This window comes from Scyliorhinus torazame, chromosome 6 (genome assembly GCF_047496885.1).
Source record: "Scyliorhinus torazame isolate Kashiwa2021f chromosome 6, sScyTor2.1, whole genome shotgun sequence".
Taxonomy (NCBI): Eukaryota; Metazoa; Chordata; class Chondrichthyes; order Carcharhiniformes; family Scyliorhinidae; genus Scyliorhinus; species Scyliorhinus torazame.
The window spans coordinates 202,228,360-202,240,477 of NC_092712.1; the positions used below are offsets into that span (position 1 = coordinate 202,228,360).

The window sequence follows — 12,118 nt, forward strand, 5'->3', positions numbered from 1 at the left end:
CTCCTCCAGGGCCTGTTCCTCCGCCAGTCTGGGCCCCTCCCCCGGCAATTGAAGGAACGGTTGACCGGGGGGCTTTGAAGGGAGGGTTGGGGTGAAGGGAGGGTTGGGGGCTGCATGGAGAATTGTGGGGGGTAGAGGTCACGTGGGAAAGGAAAGGTCTCGGGAGGGGCGGGGGGGGGCATTGGTATCAACTTACCTGTGCTGCCCATCGCAGGCGGCACTGGCAGCCCTGTGTCTCACCCTCCGGGACCCTCGGGGGAACAAGCCATCCCTCTTGGCTTCCACCGCATCAAGGAGCCTCCCCAGGCCCACGTCTCCAAATATTGGAGCCGCTCTTCTCGGCACCATGGCTGTGGGGTTTGCTGTGCAAGTGCTGCTCAACCTTGTTAGCAGAGCACGGTCCCAGTGAATCAGCTGATGTGCCTTCATTTGCGATGTGAAGCCTGTGAGGCGAATTAACATTGAATAGCGTTGCCGGCCTCGCTGGGCCAAGCGTCAGGAAACTTGCGCCAGTTTTCGCTCGCTACCGCACGAAGAAATCTTTCTGGAGAATCGCGCCCAAAATGTTCTTAATTCCAGTACTGTGCCCGATTACTGGTTAATTGTTGCAAGAGCATTAAGTAAAGCGAATGAGCAAGGCAAATGACAGTCCTGTTTGTTTCAGAGTATGAACTCTTGTACCACATTAATCATTTACACAAGAAGATTTAAAATGCCGATCTTCCTTGCAGGTGAGACTGCAATATATTTATCACTTTAAGTTTGTATCACTTGGTGATCTCCCTATCAATTAATACTGGGAAAATTTAAGAGGAACCTTTGCAGTTGGGCGGGGGGACCGCCACAGCATATCAGTATACCACTATTGTCTCATCTAGGTACCAGCACTCTGTTGTTCCAGACAGAAACCCTTCTTCTCCTGAACCAAAGTCCATTGCTCAAGTGGCTTTTGGTGTAATCATTAACTGTCCTGTTACTTTTTACTGATCGCCTATCTCTGCTGTACTGTCTCAATTTCAGTACCTTACATTTCTTACGTAGGCTGTTTTTTGCTCCTCCACTGGGCTTTTTCATTCTGCACCGGCTGCCACGGACCTCAAGCTTTTTCTGGTCATTGGAAAACTCAGGTAATGTGTTGGAGATGTGGGTAGAGAAATTCACCCTTATTTGCCATCTCAACCATATACATGGAGTTCATCTCCACTACTTGCACATCCCTTAATCAACACTCTTTTGAAGACAGAGTCCTAAGATCTGTGTCCCCAGGTTCCTAAATCGAGAGCATCATTGCTGCAGCCTCTATGAAGAAATGGCAGTGTCCTCCCTCTTCCACTCCCATGTCCTCCCTCTTCCACTCCCATGCCCTCCCTCTTCCACTCCCATGCCCTCCCTCTTCCACTCCCATGCCCTCATTCTCAATTTATTGAAATGCTTCACCAAATAACAACTAACTGATTACCTCCTTCCACCTGAATTGGTGATTCTGTGCTGGGGATGTTTAATGAGGAAGCAGAAGCAGTTAAGACCTCAATGCTAGGAAATAAATCCCCAGTGTTTGCTATTGCATCGCCCTTATCAAGGTCTGCCTCTTCCTGAAAAGCACCCCCATCATGTGAAACTCAGTGCTGTCAGGGAAGGGAGAACTGCTGCAGTCCAGTGGGTTGGGGAGGGGGTGGTCTGCTGATTCCAAAGTTAGCTCAATTGTAAGATATTTGTAGTTGTTGAAATTCAATAAATGAAAGATAAACCCCACGACAGTTTTGGTGTCTGAATATTTAATTGATATTTCTAATCACAATCTTTGAGTGATTCAGTTTGGGCCAATTGATGACATTGATATTAAATGATAGCCTAATGATTGTTTTCAAGGATAATTGATGTTGAATAATGGCAAAATGATTGTTTTTGAGCACAAATTATATCATATGCTAGCCAAATGATTGCTTTTGAATGAAATTGATCAGCTTTCAAGTGCAACTGATATCAAATGAGTATAAACATGGTTAAACGATGCCAAACCTTTCAGGTTGAGATCGCAGTTAAGGAGTAAGAGTGTGAAACATGAGGTATGATCAACATTGTAAGAGAGGAGTTATTAAATGATTTGACAATTTTGAAACTGGATAAATCACCCAGCCCAGACACCTTTATATCTCAGGTTGTTAAGAGAAGCATGGAAAAAAATTGTGGAGGCCCTGACCATCATATTTCAATCCATCCTGGCTACAGGAGTAATGCCAGAGGATGGCTAACTTAGGACCATTGAATTGACAGGGAGGAAGGTGTAACCCAAGTAAATTAAAGGGTAGTTAGCTTAACTTCAGTTGTGGGAAAATGTTTGGGAACAATTCTGAGAGACAGGTTGTTATATTTCTTTGTTAGCTGTAAAGAGAAAAGTTTTGAAGGTGTAGAGGGTGCCATCTCCGCTACTCCACTACTGGGCCGATATCTGGGGTTTGAATATCTGTGTGTGTCTCTCTCCAGCTAGCACTGAAACTTCAGAGGCCAGGGGATGTCGCACTGGGACACTTCCACTGAAGAGAGCACTGATTCAAGCCTGCCGTTTATTCCTAATCGACAGCCTGAGACTTATATCACACAGATCTCCAGACCCCTACCAATACCCAGGTGATTCTCTCTCTTGCCGGTGGTACAACCCCCACCCGGTTCCTACTCCACTAGAGTAGCTTTCCCAAGAGAGAGAATAGGACACTGCTGTTTATTTCCTAACCAGCAGTCTGTCCTGAGTGAACCGCTCAAGATGACCCTCGATTCTTGAACCCGGAATTAAGGTGAGGAGTATTTTTAACAATGACTTGGTCAGAGATCGCTGATGAAGGATTGAAGAATTTAAACGACTCCAATTAGCATCAAATCAAGATTTATTGTAAAACCCAGGTCAAAATCATCAACAGAAGAAACACAATAAAATCTTATGCTCTAATACAACTAAGTCTATTCAAAAGGTAATATAGCGGACACAACGAAAATTCTTATGATTACACAGGTTTTAGCAATATCACAAGGCACAAAACAAGTTCCCTTCCCCAAAGCCTCAACCACTATTAAAATCAAGGGAGTTTCGCAAGCTGCTGCGGGTTACTTACGGTCACAGGCTGCAGAGGTCAAGTCAGGGGTGCAGAGGTCGAGCCAAGAACGAAGCGACCCCCAATCGAAAACACAGCCCCTTTTATATTGTTTTACCTGGCTTTGTCCTGTGATCGGCCAGCCCCTTTTGCATTGAAAAAGGTAAGATTTAAAGTTCCCGCTGGTCCTGCCCCCTTTGAGCCGGTCAGACCTGTCGAGATGGGAGTACCTCCCCTAGGTCCGCCTCCAGTCTGTTTTTTTTGAGATAACGAGGTTGAGCTCCCTTGAAGATTTTCAAAGACTTCCATCTGCTCCGGAGATAGCTGCTATGTTGATGGGGTGTTGATTGGATTCTGCTCTGGTGGAGGCCAGGTCATTTACATTTGCATGGGGCTATGACCATCCCATTGTCCTGCTTGCATGCAAGCCTCCTGTGTATTCCCGTGCCCCTTTGTCTGTGTCTTGATGTTATCTTGTTGTCTGGCTCCTTCTTCCTTGTAGCTCCTAGGGGGGTGTTTGTAAATATTTATGTACTTATGTCCCTACTCAGCTCAGCGGGCCAAGCCTGCTGGGAAAACTGGTTCTGTTATCTTGGCTGAAAAGTCAGTTTACAGTCTCTGAGTTTTTCCAAAAGGGCCGAATTGCCCGAAACCTTACAAAGGTGCCCATACTCTGGATTGTTTCAAACACGATAAGAGGATTTATTAGGAGGTGCTTCTCATACAGTTTAACATGGAGAATGCAAAGCCTACATAAAACACTCTGCTGATGTCCCTACACATCACGTGACTGTTCACCAGCAAGGATGTATTCTCTGGTACATAATGACCCTCCCCCTTTACTTCATTAGTACAACAACTTTATATTTATGCAACTGATCCATTTACACATTATCTCTATGTATATATATATATATACAATTCTATCAGACAGTCTCTCAGGTGGCATCTATATTCTTTTTGGGTTGTATTCGATGTTCTGGAACTTGACTACTCGAGACCTTGGAAGTGTCCTCTTTTCCCACAGTAAGTGGTACTTCCTGAGAAGTTACTCTCGTGTCAATCTTTATAGGTATTGGGAAGTCATCAGAAACAGAATCTGAACATATCTTGGTTTTTGGCCTCTGTTCAGAAGCATCGCTGTCTAGACTTTCCAAGGGAAATACTTTTTGAGAAGTTTCGGTGATTTCACTTCTCGAAGAAGATCAGCATGATGTAGCCATCTGGGATGGCCACTTACAAAAGGAAATATGGTCACTTGCAAAGAATCACGGAAAATATGGCCAATGCAGGATCCAGACAAACTCAGAGCTTAAGTGTATATTTGCCACTAGATAACCAGACACGATCGAAACCCCCAGCTGATTTGCATTCTAATGGCCCATTTCCCCAGAACAAAAGGCTTAAACTCAGGTATCAGATAGATACAGACTCATCGGCGCCACTCCCTACACCCAGGAAGCCCAAACAGCATAGGTCAACGACCGCTCAGGACACGCCCAGCCATCAAGGCACCCGCCCCTTTATTGACTAAAATCGAAGGCAGTGATCGAAGCCTGTCGAATTATTGGATCCAAAGCTAAGGACAAACTTAGGTATTGGGAAGTCATCAGAAACAGAATCTATATAACTAAATAGGCTCGTATTTTAGTCTCCCACGCCACAGAAGCAGATCAAAAAGCCTATGTAAATTATGACCCCACAGACGCCACACATAATGAAGTTTGGGTTTTAAAGAGACTCTCCAGAGCTTGGGAACAATCCCTACATAGAAAGGCAGATTAGGAGAAGGCAGAAGCAAATATGCACCCAGTTAGAACTAACCAGAGACCCGCATGGATAAACGAGGGTAGAGGAGAAGTCCAATATCCCAGGGAACCATACCCAAGGGAGCAATACCCCAGAGAGCCTGCTCCACCCTACGTGCCCCGGGTGTCAAACTGTGGGCAGTCAGGACACTTTGCCCGAGATTGCAGGAGACCCCCACCACCAGCTAGACTAGCCCCCAGATATGAAAGAGAACACCACCCACAGCAACTACAAGGTCCCAGCTGCCCCATGCAAACTGTGAGCGCTTACCCGCCACGTCTCATGGCAGGGACACCTCAGCAAGGCCACTTCATTTTTGTTTCTCTCCTCCTGCCTCTCTTCTTCGGTCACACTACACCGACTCCATATGCTAGTTACATCCCAGGCCAAATGTAATTGCGGCTGACAAATGTATAAAGCTGGCCGCCCCGAAAATCGGCTGGTTAAGATAAGCCTCAACCTCCCATGGTTGTCAGTTAAGAAAGACTGGTCGGAGAAATTGTCCGCCCACTCACCTCATCGACCACAAGCTGCGGGATTCCTCGCACTTAAACAGAACTTTTTTTTCGGATGTCTTGTCTCTAAAATGGTTAGTTTTTTTTTAAAATGAGGGAGTCACACGTGGTGATGATTCTAATGGGTAATTGAAGTTGAAGAGAGAAAGACAAACAAAACGAGATGTTAACCAACGATAATAACAGATATTATGCTTACACCCTCAGAAATATACGAAGAACAAAAGACAAGATGAAGACAGGACTGATGACCTCCATTGTGATCATCCCTGGACTCCTACAACTGCGCGCGTTGACAGCCTTTGTACCCCACACCACACCGGCCCCGGACATGACCATACAATATGAGACCCCCTAGCCCGGACACCACACCTAACATGAAAATAAACACTGATACCCCCACATGGTGCGAAAACATTGTAAAATGGTATTCCCTTTCCTGTACAGTAGAAGCCCTTTTGGTAATACCAATACTCTGCAGTGTCGTTCAGACACTTAGACTCCGCAAATGGCGAAGGAGAGCCTCCCGCTCCCCAATATGCATCTCCGAGGCCCTTTCCTTAGAATCCAACAAACCCTACAAACCTTTTAAACCTTTTTCACTGATAAAATAAAAAGATTGTACTTCTTCTATGACTGTAATAGATTAAGTAGAGATGTGATGCTGCTGTTTATTTCTTTAAAATTTTTGTATTGTACATAAGTTCCTTTTTGATATTTGTCAGCAGCATGAGAGTAGCTTAGGTAATGGTAGAGGTTCCCTTGTGTAAATAAGTTAAATGTGTAATGATTAAATGTTAATAGTGGCCCCTTAGAATTTAAGAATGTGTGATGTATTAAAAACTTAGGTAAATGCTCCAAAAACAGAGGACAGAGTAGTGTAGAACCTATCTTTGACCAAGGGTATCAGGCACACCAAAGACAGATGAGGGATCAATAGTGTGATCCACCGCACTTCGCGTTCAGGATCAAAAGGACGGGATATAGCCATCTGGGATGGCCACTTGCAAAGAATCACGGGAAATATGGCCAATGCAGAATCCAGACGAACTCAGAGCTTAAGTGTATATTTGCCACTGGATAACCAGACACGATCGAAACCCCCAACCAATTTGCATTCTAATGGCCCATTTCCCCAGAACAAAAGACTTGTACTCAGGTATCAGATACAGGCTCATCGGCGCCCCTCCCTTCACCCAGGAAGCCCAAACAGCCACCGTCAACAACCGCTCAGGACACGCCCAGCCATCAAGGCACCCGCCCCTTTATTGGCTAAAATCGAAGGCAGTGATCGAAGCCTGTCGAATTATTGGATCCAAAGCTAAGGGCCGCCCAAAATAGCGCGAAACCCCCTAAGGATAAAAAGAGACACTGCCATGTGTTCAGTCTCTCTTGACCCCGGCTTACGCCTAAAACCAATTGCAGCATCACGACCAGAATCAAGTACAAGACCAACAATTGCTATCAGACGGATGAGCCCAGGAGAAACAAAGTCACTTCTCCAGACCCAGTCACGCAAGATCCAAACAAAGGCCTTGTTCTTCTGCATAATGCCGGGTGCCTGAAGTTAAGTACAGGTTGTTGTAGTGTTAGGTATAATTTAGCTTGTAGTGTTTTATGTTGCATGTCGAAGTAATTCTTGTGTGTAAATAAACTATCATTGAACTTTAACTAACTAACTGGTTGTTTGGTCTTTGATCGATATCCGGTAAAACCTTGTGGTGGTATCATTGGATACCTGGCGACTCTGAAAAGCAATATTATCATTAATAACTGCCATATCTAGTTAATTTGGCAACATTATTGGTGCCGATTGGTGGGATAGTATTCCACTCGTTAAAAAGAGCAACATTATTGGCGTCTCTGGTGCTAATTGGCAACCATGACATTGCCAAATTCTATCATCATCCGTCTTCATGGTGTTTGACCTGTCTTTGCTGGGATCATAGCAGGTACCCATTTCTCATTGTGGTGCAGTACTGGCTCTCCTTGATTGAATTCTTGCTTTTTAGAGTTTTACTCCATCTGAGCAATCTGTACTTTTTGTTTTCATTTAATAATCTCTGAAGTATTAGTGGAATTAACAAATCAAACTGGATTGTAGTTTCCTCTTGAACAGCAAGCCGCATTGCTGGTGAACCCTGTGTTGTGTGTGCGGTGTTCGAGTAAGATATTTGGAATTTGTTCACTCCTCTTGCCAATGTACCGTGGTCCATCAACGCTTTAATGGAATGTTTCAATGACTGCACAAAATGTTCAGGTAATCCAGTTGTTGCAGGATGGTATGGAGCAGATTTGATGTGTGTCTATCATTTCCCTTCAGGTAGTACTCAAACTCCTTCTAAGTGAATTGAGTATCATTGTCACTTACAATCTGTTACGGTGTTCAAAATCATGCAAATATTTTGTCTAGCTCCTCTATGGTCTGTTGAGTCCACGTGGATTCCATGATTACAACTTTTGGCCATTTCGAACATGTGCCCCTCCATTGGACCAGCGTTGTCTATGTGTAATATCTGCCATGGCTGTGTTGTAACGGTTGCAGTGGTGGAGTGTTCCTTAGTCTGGCACAGGATTCACATTGCCCCACTTTCTCTTCAATTTGAGCATCTAATCTTGGCCACCAAAAATAACTGCATGCTAGTTCCTTCATCCTAACCACAGCAGGATGTTCTGGTCAAGGACCACACGATGCAAGCACGGAGGAATAATTACTTGGATTCCCCATAATCCATTCTGAACTGTCAACCCAAGTCTTTATGTGATGTAGGGATTGAGATCTGGGGCTGGATTCTCCGCCGGCGGGATGCTCCATTTTGCCGGCAGCCCCGGGGTTTCCCAAAGGCGTGGGGCTGCCCCACAATGGGAAACCCCATTGACCAGCCGGTGTAACGGAGCATCCCGCCGGCGGGGTAAAATAGAAATGTGGCGGGACGGGGTGGAAAATCCAGCCCCTGGATTTTTCCGCTGAATGTCTGACAGCGTTCCTTTTTGGACCAAGTCCATCACCTTCCCCATCACTGGATCGGGTCTTGTGTATTTCTGAACTTGAGATGAAGATACAGATACATTATCCATGAGTGAGAAATTCAGGATATTGATGAAATATCCTTCAGGTTCTTATTTGATTTGTAAGGGCAATTTTAACACAGGGCTGGATTCTCCGTCTAGGAGACTATGGACTGAATTCTCCGCTGGCGGGATTCTCTGTTGCGCCGATTGCGCACCCACGCCAAGCGATTTCCTGACAGTGTGGGGCTGCCCACAATGGGAAACTCCATTGGCCGGCTGGCGGGACGGAGAATCCCGCTGTCGGCGGGGGCGCGCTGCACAGAAAACCAGTGTGGTGGGGTGGAGATTCCTGCCCTATGTTCTCTCGCCTGAGCTGAATTGCCCCAGTTTTATCATCCTCATGGGGTCATAAAGCAGGATGCAATTCGGTGTTCCATGCCATGCAAATATATACAAGGTGTGGAACAGGAGGGAGTCCCAGGCCAGGGAATCCTGCTATCCGGCTGTCATCTTCAGCAGGTGGCACGATTGCGAGGTCCCATGGCCAGCCACCCTACCCCAACGCAAATTAGCTCTACCCCCATCAGCTCCACATCCCATAGCAAATTGTGCCGGGCCTCCCCTCACCCTACAGCCCAATAGCCCACCACCCATGCATTGTCTGGGTGCCTCCCAGCCCCAAGTATGCAGGTGACCTGACCTACCCCACCCAGGGATCCCTGTAATAAAAGGACCCCGCAGGGAACCTTGTAATAGGGGAACCCCCAAAAGGACCCCTGAAATAGGGTGCCCCCACAAGGACCGCGATAACAGAGGACCCTCCCCAGTGAACCAGATAATCAGGGGACCCTCCCCCCCAGGGACCCCTGTAATGGGGGGACCACTCACAGGGACATCCTGTCCAAAGGAATTCCCACTACAGACCCCTACACACAGACACCCCTCCATACACAGACCCCCCCCCCCCCCGCCCCACCTCCCCTCCGAAAAGGGACTCCTGTCTGGAAGCTAGAAAGCAGTCCAGGCAGAGGAAATGGGAAGCATTAAGGCTTCATTTGTCAATTCCTCAATGGAGAGCAGCTGTGTTTGTGTCTGGTTCCCACAATGGCTGCAAGCCATTCATAACTGTTGATAGTGGCCTATGATTGGCAGCTTGTACAAACCATCAGTGACATTGATCCATTCATATCCCTTCATGCTTAGTCACCTAAGTGGTGAAACACCAATGTTTGAAAACCTTAACCACATCAAAGTGATGTAAGTGCATTCCAAGCACTAAGTACATTCCAATCACTCAAACATGTGATTTCACTGCATTATTTTGTTCCTAGCTCCATAGATGTGGCAACATCCACAGTCCCTTCAAGAGTTAAATCACTTACAGTAAGCAGCTTCCTCTGAATAGCTTCACTATGGTGTCCACAACCCAGCCTATCATGAAGAGAATCATCAAGTTTTGTACCAACCTCACAGTATTTTGCTAATAATAAAAGTCATTTTGAATTATAAAATGCTTTCACCTTCTTCCTGACTATGGTGGTGGAACCTAAACAATTAGCAACGGTTTATGTTGAGTTTGAGTTTGAGTTTAGTTTGAGTTTAGAAGAATGAGAGGGGATCTTATTGAAACGTACAAGATACTGCAAGGCCTGGATAGAGTGGACGTGGAGAGGATGTTTCCACTTGTAGGAAAAACGAGAACCAGAGAAGATCTTCTCAGACTAAAGGGACGATCCTTTAAAACAGAGACATTTCTTTAGCCAGAGGGTGGTGAATCTGTGGAACTCTTTGCCGCAGAAGTACTTTAAGACAGAGATAGATAGGTTCTTGATTAATAAGGGGATCAGGGGTTGTGGGGAGAAGGTTGAGAATGGGGATGAGAAAATATCAGCCATGATTGAATGGCGGAGAAGACTCGCCGAGTGGCTTAATTCTGCGCCTACGTCTTATGGTCTTATGTGAGGAACACCCTTCTAAAACTTTTGTTAGTTTAGTGTAGATCTTTTATCCCAGTTTTTCTGGATGAACTAAGCTTTTTAACAGCATAACATTTTTATGCCCCATCACTCCGAGAAATATTGCAACATCTAGGTCATCCGGTGTTTGATTTGCTATCAGATAAAATTAAAATCTTTCCTCATATGAATTCCAAGTCACACAGTCTTCATCAAATACAACAATGGCACCTGTTTTCCCAGCCATTTCGGATCCTAGCTCCTCAAGTCTAAGCTCTAACCACCTTTTTCCTTCCGGTTCTTTAGAAAGTATGGCACAAACAACCCACAAGCAATGAGAATTATTTTTGTTCTGTCTGACTGTGATTCAATTTTTTTCTGAGTAATGTCCAGTGCAGACTCAGAAGACGTCTGAAACCCTGTTACCTGTAGACCATTTAGTTCTGCCTCGTCCCTGCAGCCCAGACCCCATTCACTTCAAAAATAAGTACGTTTTCGGAACTACCGTTCTTCTTTACTTACGGTTGTAGTCGATTTTTTAAAAACCTTCAGCATCAGTGGCTGTGCTTTGACTGACATGTGTGTGTGTGTGTTTGTGAATCTACTCCCTCAAATCTTTCTTTGCTCACAATGTCATCTCCACTATTTAGTCAACAAATTCTTTCTTCCCAAAATTTGTTACTTGCCTCAATCCTTGTCACCAGTTTTCTATTTTGTTATAATTCTTTGCTAGTCGGGAAGAGAAAAGATATGGAGGTGCCCATACTCTGGATTCTTTCAAACACGATGAGAAGTTTTATTAAGAGATGGTGCTCACACAATCTAATGTGGAGGATGCAAAGCCTGGGCAAAACACTCTGCTGATGTCACCAGCAGGGATATATTCTCTGATACATAACAAGTACAAACATTTATTTAGAAAGGCACAAATTAATCAAGGAAATGCAGCATGGATTTATTAAGGGAAGATCATATTTGACGAACTTGGTTGAATCTTCTGAAGAGGTGGCAGAAATAGTTGATGGCGACAGTATGGTGGAAGTTGTCTACATGCATTTTAACAAGTCTTTTGGCAAGGTCCCACATGGCAAACTAGCCAAAACATAAAAGTCCCTGGGATCTAAAGGATTCAGTGGCAGATTTAGTGGCAGTAAGAGAAGGTAATGGTTGACAGGTGTTTGTGTCAGTGTTGCTCCTCCCCCAGTTTTATGTTTAAGGCCTTGGTTGTTCTTTTTTGGAAGGAGTCGGGAGTCAATATTAAGGACATAAGAGACGGGCAAAGATTATGAAAAGGAATCCAAAAATATTCTATCAAAACATGAATAGTAAATGAAATGTAAAGGGATGATTAGGGATGAGTAGGAATTACAAAGGGGGATCTATGCATGGAGGCAGAGGGCATGGCCGACGTATTAAATGAGTACTTTGCACCTGCATTACCCACAAATTATTGAAGCTGACAGGGCAGGTGGAAAAAGCAATTAATAAGGTAAATGAGATCCTAAGCTTTATAAATAGTGGCAGAGAGTATAAAAACAAGATGAACCTTTATAAAACACTGGTTTTCAACTCAACTGGAGTGTTGTATCTAATTCTGGGCACCACATGTAGGAAGGATATGATGATACTGCAGAAATGATTTACAAAAAATCATTCTGCAGGATGAGAATATACAGTTAGAAGGATGGTGGTGAAGCTGGGGCTGCATGTTCTCCTTCGAGAAGAGAAGGTTGAGAGGAAA

At 44.9% G+C, this 12,118-nt stretch overlaps 1 long non-coding RNA gene across 1 annotated transcript; it reads left to right on the forward strand.

Annotated features, from left to right (window-relative positions):
- Nucleotides 1–1,009: 1,009 nt before the first annotated feature.
- On the forward strand, nt 1,010–7,085 carry LOC140425230 (uncharacterized). Its single transcript, XR_011947794.1, has 2 exons — nt 1,010–1,127; nt 5,618–7,085. It is a non-coding gene; the product is annotated as an uncharacterized lncRNA (long non-coding RNA).
- Nucleotides 7,086–12,118: the final 5,033 nt, after the last annotated feature.